Source organism: Rana temporaria, chromosome 3 (assembly GCF_905171775.1).
Source record: "Rana temporaria chromosome 3, aRanTem1.1, whole genome shotgun sequence".
NCBI lineage: Eukaryota > Metazoa > Chordata > Amphibia > Anura > Ranidae > Rana > Rana temporaria.
Window position 1 is genome coordinate 401915764 of NC_053491.1, and position 9000 is coordinate 401924763.

General features: G+C 42.6%; 1 long non-coding RNA gene across 1 annotated transcript; it reads right to left on the reverse strand.

Annotated features, from left to right (window-relative positions):
- Nucleotides 1-511: 511 nt before the first annotated feature.
- Nucleotides 512-1465, reverse strand: LOC120930889. The gene is made up of 2 exons (XR_005747770.1): nt 1369-1465; nt 512-881 (listed from the first exon to the last, which is right to left on the reverse strand). It is a non-coding gene; the product is annotated as an uncharacterized LOC120930889 (long non-coding RNA).
- Nucleotides 1466-9000: the final 7535 nt, after the last annotated feature.

A 9000-nucleotide genomic window follows, 5' to 3' on the forward strand; every position in this document is an offset into this window, starting at 1 on the left:
TAGGAAAGTCTTTGCATGGGCTACCGTGTTCCAGGGCCCGATTCGAGGATGCTGGTTTAGGAGATGGGTTGAGATGAGATCCTGGGCGGTGTGTTCTCAGAAACGCTTCTGCTGTAGATGGATCATTGATGGAGAACTTAACCTGCATACGATGAAGCTCCGAGCATATCTGCTGGAAGGCCTTCCTTTTCTTGGAGACTTCAACCGAGTAGTCCGTGAAAACCAGGATATTCATGCCGTCTATCTGGAGGGTTATGGACTGTCTGAACTTCTGTAGGATGAGGGCCTTCTCCGAGTAGTTCAGGTACTTGCAAAAAATGTTGGAGTATGGCCTCAGATAAATAAGGTAGTTACTAGTAAAAGTGTACCATCATCCCGATTAATATATAAAAGAAGGGATGGGGACAGGGGACGAGGGACAGTGGCTAGGGCTGGTCCTCTAAGAATCCCCTCCCCCAAAAGGGGGCGTTTATGGGACTATCTCGGTACTGGGTAAACAATAACATACATATAATATAAAAATATATTTTATTACATACAATTGTTGAACAAAGAATACATGGTAAAATTGAAAAGACAGGACCTCAGGGAGTACCCCCGGGCAATTTTGTTGTTGCAAACATATAGACTGGTCTATGCCTCGACTAGTTTCGCGGTGAAACCGCTTTCTCAAGAGAACCAATCTATAAAGCAATTAAATACAATTAATGTTATGCAAATATGATAAATTCAACAATAGCCATAGTAATACAATGCAATAACAAAATAAAAGTAAAATGAAGGAAAAAAGCTCACCCATAATTAGGTGGTGAAGTGTGGTTTCAGGCAACCCAGGTGGGGTAACCCCCCCGCGACGGACAAGGGGGATATTGCGGAAAACTCTGATTGGAGGCATGAAATAGATACAAGTTCAAGTAGGAAGCAATGTCAAGGCAAGAAAGAGGGACACCTGTGGAGGAATTGAAGGAAAGGGGAGTGATAGGACAGGGGGAAAAGGGACCGAGAGGGAGGACAGAGGGGGGAGGGAATAGCTGAGAAAACCAGGGAGGGGAAAGAGGGAAAATGGAGGGAAAGGGGGGGAGAAGGTGGGGGGGAGGGGAAGGGGGGGAGAAAAAGGGGGGAGGGGAAGAAGAAAGAGGGGGGGAGGAAAACAAGGGGAGGGAGGAGGAGGGGGAGAGGTAAGGACAGGGCAGGAGAAGGGGGGGGGAGAAAAGGAGGGTGGGTGGGATAAAGTGCAGGAGGAAGGGATGGGAAAGGAAAAGGGGGGGTTTTTTGGGGGTAGGGGAATTAGGGAGGGCAAGGGAAGGGGGGGGGGCAGGAGGGATACCCATAACCAAACAAGGCTAAACAGAACCAATTTAAACTCACCAAATAGTTAAATGATGGTGGTATGAATGCCAACCCATATGTTGGTTCACTAAATTGCGGGGATGGTGAGACAGATGGAGGGTGTGGACATCCCCAGGTAATCATGGCCAGGAAGGTGTAATTAATATAGGTGGATACTGTAGGGTCCATCATAGCAAGGGACTGCCCAAAAAGGGGGAGTCAATAAATGCAGTGATAGTGGGTTAGTATGGGTAATTAGAATGGATATACAAATAGCCTGGAAGAATTATGCCTATGGGAGTCTCCCCTCCAGGAGGTAGGTAGTCCGTCTCAGAGCTGTGGTCCGCATATAGGAACCATGGGGAGAGATCCGCGGTGCTCACTCACGGGCAAAAGCCCTTTAAGTGAGCTCCCCAACCCCATGACCCCAGAGCCGCCGCCAATCAGCGGCGTCTGACGTCATAGGTCAGTTCCTCCACACAGCGCGGGTTCACGTTAGACGCTGTCCGCGCGTGCGCCCTCAACACGGACCATAGGGGCGGAGAGCCCAGTCCGGGGAGGGCAAGGAGGGGACAGGCAGAAGCTCATCCCTCCCAGGGGAAACACAAGTCCGCCGACATGGGGAGAAGGAAACCAGGCAGCCAACGACCACACATAACCACCAGGGGTCGCTATCTATATATACAGGAATTACAAGACATACATTTAGAATTAAAAGGCGATTAACAATAAATTGGGGGAAGAGTAATTCCCACAATAATTAGATCACAGATAGGTTGTTAAACCATACAGGAGGTGGTCACAAGGAGGGCTAATGGGCTGGAGGAGTTTTCAAAACCGAATAGAGCCCCTGTGACAGGGCAGCTACTTGAACTTGTATCTATTTCATGCCTCCAATCAGAGTTTTCCGCAATATCCCCCTTGTCCGTCGCGGGGGGGTTACCCCACCTGGGTTGCCTGAAACCACACTTCACCACCTAATTATGGGTGAGCTTTTTTCCTTCATTTTACTTTTATTTTGTTATTGCATTGTATTACTATGGCTATTGTTGAATTTATCATATTTGCATAACATTAATTGTATTTAATTGCTTTATAGATTGGTTCTCTTGAGAAAGCGGTTTCACCGCGAAACTAGTCGAGGCATAGACCAGTCTATATGTTTGCAACAACAAAATTGCCCAGGGGTACTCCCTGAGGTCCTGTCTTTTCAATTTTACCATGTATTCTTTGTTCAACAATTGTATGTAATAAAATATATTTTTATATTATATGTATGTTATTGTTTACCCAGTACCGAGATAGTCCCATAAACGCCCCCTTTTGGGGGGAGGGGATTCTTAGAGGACCAGCCCTAGCCACTGTCCCTCGTCCCCTGTCCCCATCCCTTCTTTTATAGTTCAGGTACTTGGCGATCACAGGGCGGGGTGATATGCGATCGGAATTGAAGAGACCCATACAGTGAGCACAGTCAACTGTGCAGGAGCCTGGAAGACCTAGAGCCTCAGGTATGCGATGTGAGCAGAGGTCTGAGAGTGCGGCGGGCTGAAGCAACTCTGGGACGCCTACGAAACGTAGGTTACTCCGCCTGGATCTGTTCTCCAAGTCATCCAGCTTGTCAAGTATGTACTTGTTTGTCTTATCCTGGGCCATTTCGGTTGATTGGGCCTGGTAAAATTCCTCTTCAATGTTAGTGATGCAGTGCTCGGCCTCGTTCAGCCTGGATGCGTGCTCCCCCAGCTGGGCCTGGAGCTTCTGCATGCCTGCATTAACCACCTTTTCCACGGAGGTGGCTATCATAGGGGCTAACAGCGCTGCCACTGCTTGAGCAATAAGGTCTATATTGTGCAGGTCCCCTTGGTGTGGAGGGGCTAGGGATGGCGGGGCAGTCTGTGGAGAAGTTGGGGGAGGTGGAACAGCACTCACCTCCATCGCGGGAGCCGTTTCCGCGGATGGGTCCGGGAAGGCCGAAGCCGGGGCCTCGATTTGCTGCGGCCGCGTACGATCGCGCGCCGTTTTTTTTCTAAAAACCTGTCCATCCTCACCTCGGGGGTTCGCTGGCTTTTTATGCCGAATTGGAGCCTGGTTGCGGGATCTGCTGAGGAAAGCAGCTACTCCATGCGGCGCCGGAACCGGAAGTTCCGGAAGCAGTTCTGCTTTAGTGTTGTTTACTTATTTTTGATTTATACACTTGCGTGGTTTTCTATTTATTTATTTTAATATAGTAATATATAGCCAGATTCACGTAGGCGGGCGCAACATTAGGCAGGCGTAGCGTATCGCATATACGCTACGCCGCCGTAAGTCAGAGAGGCAAGTGCTGTATTCACGGCGAGTTACGACGGCGTATCTACTGATACGCCGGCATAACTCTTAGTGAATCTGGCTAATAAAGTGTATGTAAATGTTAACAATGAACATATTTGATTTGCTCCCTTTTGTTCTGCTAATTCTACAATTTGAAAGTGCTTTATTATATTTGTTCAAAAAATATCCATTAACCCTGCCAGAATTCTATGGAAGCTGTAACTTCCTGTGCTGCACTCTTATTAGTTACATTGTTTCCAGCTGTCTGAGGACCACAGAACATCCCTTCTATGGTTTGAAGAAGAAGGGGGATGGGGTATGTGTTCCTGATCTAGTTTGACAATACTGCTTTATATATATAAAGTACAGTGAGTGAGCAATGTCACCTTCAGACAGGAAATTTGGTAATGGCTGGATCACCGGGCAGAATTACCAGAAAAAAGCGTGATTGAATGACTCAAATACAAGTGATCAGCATAGTAGCCGAGCACCTCACTTTTTCACAAGTAGGTGAGCAGTGGCATTCTTTGTACATCTGTCACTACACGTTTTTTGAATCACAATAAATATTTTATGTTTTATAAGTATTTTATCTAAATAATAAATCAGCAATAATATATTTCCTAGATTTCAACTGTAAATCCTGGAATCCATTAGTAAGTGCTTGATGCTTAGAATGCTTATTGAAGAACAAAAAAAAAATCTAATATAAACAAACCATTTCCATTAGATATTAAACATTTTGGAAGCCCTTTCAGGCATATGTGTGCAGATATTCTTGTAAGAAAGGAAAAAAGAAGAATAACAGCCCATTTATTATGCTCACACAGCTTGGTTATGTGATTTGACATGCGTGAATGGGCCAGCATCTCTAAGACATATCATGAAAGTGTCAGATCCATCTGATATACACAAGAATGGTCTGGTTATGACAACTTCCTTCAGGGAAGCCATATGGGGCAAGTATTTGTCTTTTTTTTCTAGAGTATGATGGATGATACCCATTCCACTAAAGACCAACATGTCTTGAGTATCAAGTAGTAAAGTACACCATGAACATAGTGATTTATTGATGGCGCATTGGTCAAGATCCCAAGTAAAAGTTAAACTGGCTTCTGGGTAGGAACTTTAATTTAAATCTAATTTTTACATACAGGATTTGAAAGCTGAATTATTGGGGTGTAGCCTCTGGCTTGACATCTGTTGTAATATGCTCTTGATAAGCAACAAGCTTGATTGTTCATCTCATCATCATGTGGACAATAGAAATTCAAGTTCATGAATAATTCATGTAAATACCACCTAGCCCTTAATTATTGCATTGGTATTTTGAAGGAAAAGTATTCAACACAATAATCAGTCATACTATTCTATACATTTCTAAAGATTAGTAAACGCTAAAACTTTTGCGCAAACCAATCAATATACGCTTATTGCGATTTTTTTACCAAAAAAATTTAGAATACATATTGGCCTAAACTGATGAAGAAATTTTATTTTTTGGGGGGGATATTTATTATAGAAAAAAGTAAAATTATTATTTTTTTTTCAAAATTGACACTCTATTTTTTGTTTATAGCACAAAAAATAAAAACCGCAGAGGTGATCAAATACCACCAAAAGAAAGCTCTATTTGTGGGAACATTTTTGTTTGGATATAGCGTCGCATGACTGCGCAATTGTCAGTTAAAGCGCTGCGGTGCCGTATCGCTTCTTGTAGAGATACTCGTGAGCGATTCGACCTTACATTGGCAGCCCGGAAAACCCACATTCATGACACAACTATGGCCTCATCTAGTTTAGATGTTGCACTACTCGCTCTAGCGGATCCTTCCTTTGGGAGACTCCTCCAGGCGAACCATCATTCAACTACTACAGGCTCCACTTAAAAGTGGACCCAATGTATCAACGAATCTGGTGAGAACTATTTCACATGCCTTCTTTTCCTTCTCTCTCTCCTTTTTCCTACTTTTTTTTCCTCTTCTCTCTTCCCTCCTTTTCCTTTCTTTTTGATTCTTATGGATTTGTTTTGTTGTGGTATAAATTTTTCCTTGTTTCTTGAACTACTTGGGCGGTCACCAGGAATCTGACCGATCTAGGTACTTCAAGTTCACTTATGATGTTTATATTATGGGAGCCATGTTTGCAATGACTCTAGATCTAAAGCTAATGAACACCCTACCCCCCCCAGTTTGGAGGGGAGGCCTATCCATATAACTTGAATGTCTGGGACAGGAAGGGTGCCCCTTTGGTTATTATAAGTAGATATGTATCCCTGTTGATATAGTTGTCCGCATTTGTACCCTTTTGTTTCTCCCGTCCCCCTCCCCCTTTTTCCCCTTGTCCCCTACCCCTACTCCCCCCCCCAATTTATGTGACCTTGTTGTGAGGTCAAACTGTTTATAAAAATGTAAAATTCAAATAAAGATTACATATAATAAAGGGGGTTTTGCAAAACATTACTGAAGTTTGGGTGGCATAGGCATAGAATTCCTCCTAAAAATATGTACTGGACTGTTATCTTTGATGAATATATGGTATGGATTTCAAAAGGAATCCCATACACAAAATAGCAAATAAATAAAATGGTCCTAAAATCCAAACCCATTGGATGTAGTTTTGATTTTAAGGGGGAATGACATGCAAAAACAAGAAATAAAAAGTGTGAGGTTGTTCGCCCACAAAATCCATACCAGACTCTAATCTGAGCATGGAATTTGGCTCATCAGGAAAGAGGGAGATAAGCATGTAAAACCCCTCTTTAACCATACCAAACCAAATGCCCTCAACATTGCAAATACCTTGCCTGCGGCAACCACCCTGGTAGAGCAGTTTGCCTCTGTGATGATGAGGGCAAGGGCCTCTTCACCACAACCCTATCCTAGTGGTTGGGGGGTTCTGTAGATGGGACTCTGGAAAGTTAAGAGGGCCCATAGATACAGGCTACTTCCTCCATGTAAATGAGTAAGAGACACCTTCCTGGTCCTTGACTAATATAGCTGGAAATTGCAGGGTGGATGTAAGAATCTTTGAGCATACAAAAGGCCCTATCAGGCATGGTCTCATGCTGACCCTCTTCACCGTTTAATATGCCATAAGACTTTTCAGACTTTCATCACTATTGCTTGAGGCCTTTAGATGTAGTAGCAAATGCAGATGTAGAATCCTGTGGTGTGGGGGAAGAGATGGAAAGGAAGGGGCAGAAAACAGAAGGATGGTGGCCATTTGTCTAAAAAACAGTATCATTCATGTGCTGCTCCCACAGAGCTTTGTATTGAACAGTCATGTGTCTCCACATGCATGTGGAAACAAAATGACTGGTAGATTTACCATGCTTGATATTCTGCGGGCAGATGCAGAAAAACACTACGGTGTCAACTACAGCACATGTATAGAAAAAGAACCACACTTCTAAACCCTGTGGCGTGGAAGTAGGATTTCCGGTGGCCTGCAACCATGGAGCAGTGCGATCTGGAGGGATGTGGCAGCTGCTTTCACCACTCGCACTCCAGCTGCCACTGGATGACATTGTACTATGCTGATGTTGTGCCTCTCCCTCAATTTACTTTTCTACATTTTTAGAGACCTGGATACAGTTTGTCATCTCATCATCCCCACCCTCCTTATCACTCAAACTCACTTGACCATAAGCTGCACCTGCAGGAACATTGTTGGCATTTGATTCCTTATAACTGTTATCCTTTCAATCATGTTACATATGCAGGGTCTGTTTGTTTGGCTTTGATCGTTTTGTCCCCACCTTACTCTGTAGCTAGAGAATGCTCTATGTCCCACCCTTCTTCTTCATACTTTAGCCTCTAATGTTCATTTGTTTTGGGCTAACGTTTTTTACAATCTGCAAGATGTCATTTGGATCGAGTCACTGTCTGCCAAGCTACTGAGACTGTAAGTTAAGCTATCTCATCACAACTGGATTAGCTATAGAGATTACACTTTCAGTGTTTAGATTGCATATGCAGAACACTCTCCCTCTTTGCTGCATGCACTATCTTCCTCAACATCTGATGAAATTATTTAAAATAGAGTTGAAGTAGTTGGAGGATGACAAAGGATTTGTTTTCTACTCCGCCACCTCCTATTTGTGTTCTGACTGCAAACCAACATTAAGTGATGTTTTCCGGGTCATTATGTATTTAGGCATTATGATAGACGTCATGACAGGGACCTGACTGGCACTATATTTTTTGCAATTGATGCATATGTACCTCACTAGAGAGGAATTTCTGTTAAAAAAGAGATATCCAATTAGAGACACGTTGGATATATGATCTTAACACTTATACACCATATATCCTCAATGCTGAGTGGGATATAAACAGTTTTTTTTTAAAGTTACTATTCTATTTTATATATATGTATTATTTATATTTCTTTAAATTGTTTATGTTTTTGTACTTTTGTGAAGTGTGAGCATCGTATCCTTTCTAGGCATTGTCCCATTTTGCTGATTTATATTTGTGCTGCAGTTTTTGCGATCTGTCACAAGATGACATTTTGTATTATCTAGGCTTTTTTTGTTGTCACATATTCATGTGTGTGCACGCTACAATTCTCCTCTTTCTACTTCCGGGTTACTATAAATAGAGTGTTGAATGATGCCATCTTTTAGCCACTCCCCTTAAATATGTCAGCTATAATGAAACAAGTTAGGTGGGCCCTGCGGTAGTGACACCATTACCGATGATCGAACCTGAAAGTCGGCTTTGCCGAGTGCTCGGAGGATTGGATGCTCATACAGCGATACATGTGTTACTGCTCATTTTAATCTTGTTAAATAAATATTATTGGAATTTACTGCACAAGGAGCTCTTTTCTTTCCATATGGTTTCCATTGCTGGAGTGTTTCATATGCATAGAACCGATGAAGACCACCAGATACCCTGTTTGATGTTAACAACTTTAGCGTTAGTTGATGTTACCTTGATTGGAGGTCATACACATTTAGTAAGGATATGGACACACTGATGTGAATGTGAAGGTGTCTTTCTTTTTCCTCATTGGTGGAAGATCTTTGGCTGAAGATTATGCTGTTCCCTTTTTCGAAGCTTTATCAAAAGTAGTTTTTTTGCAGATCTTATTTTATTTAACTTTAGACACTTTTCACTTGGTATAGTGGAATGTGGCTTGTCCTCAATAGATCCGGCGCCTCATCTCTAGTAACAATTAGAACAAAAAAGAAAGGGGATCAGGATTATAGCGGTGTCTAGACAGTATGAAAATACAAGTATTTGTTTATAAAATTATATATTTGATTACATTTTTTTATTTAACAAAATACATTTGTAGGTGCATGTAAAATACAGAGCATCCATATACTGTTTAATACTATCCAGAGTATTAAAA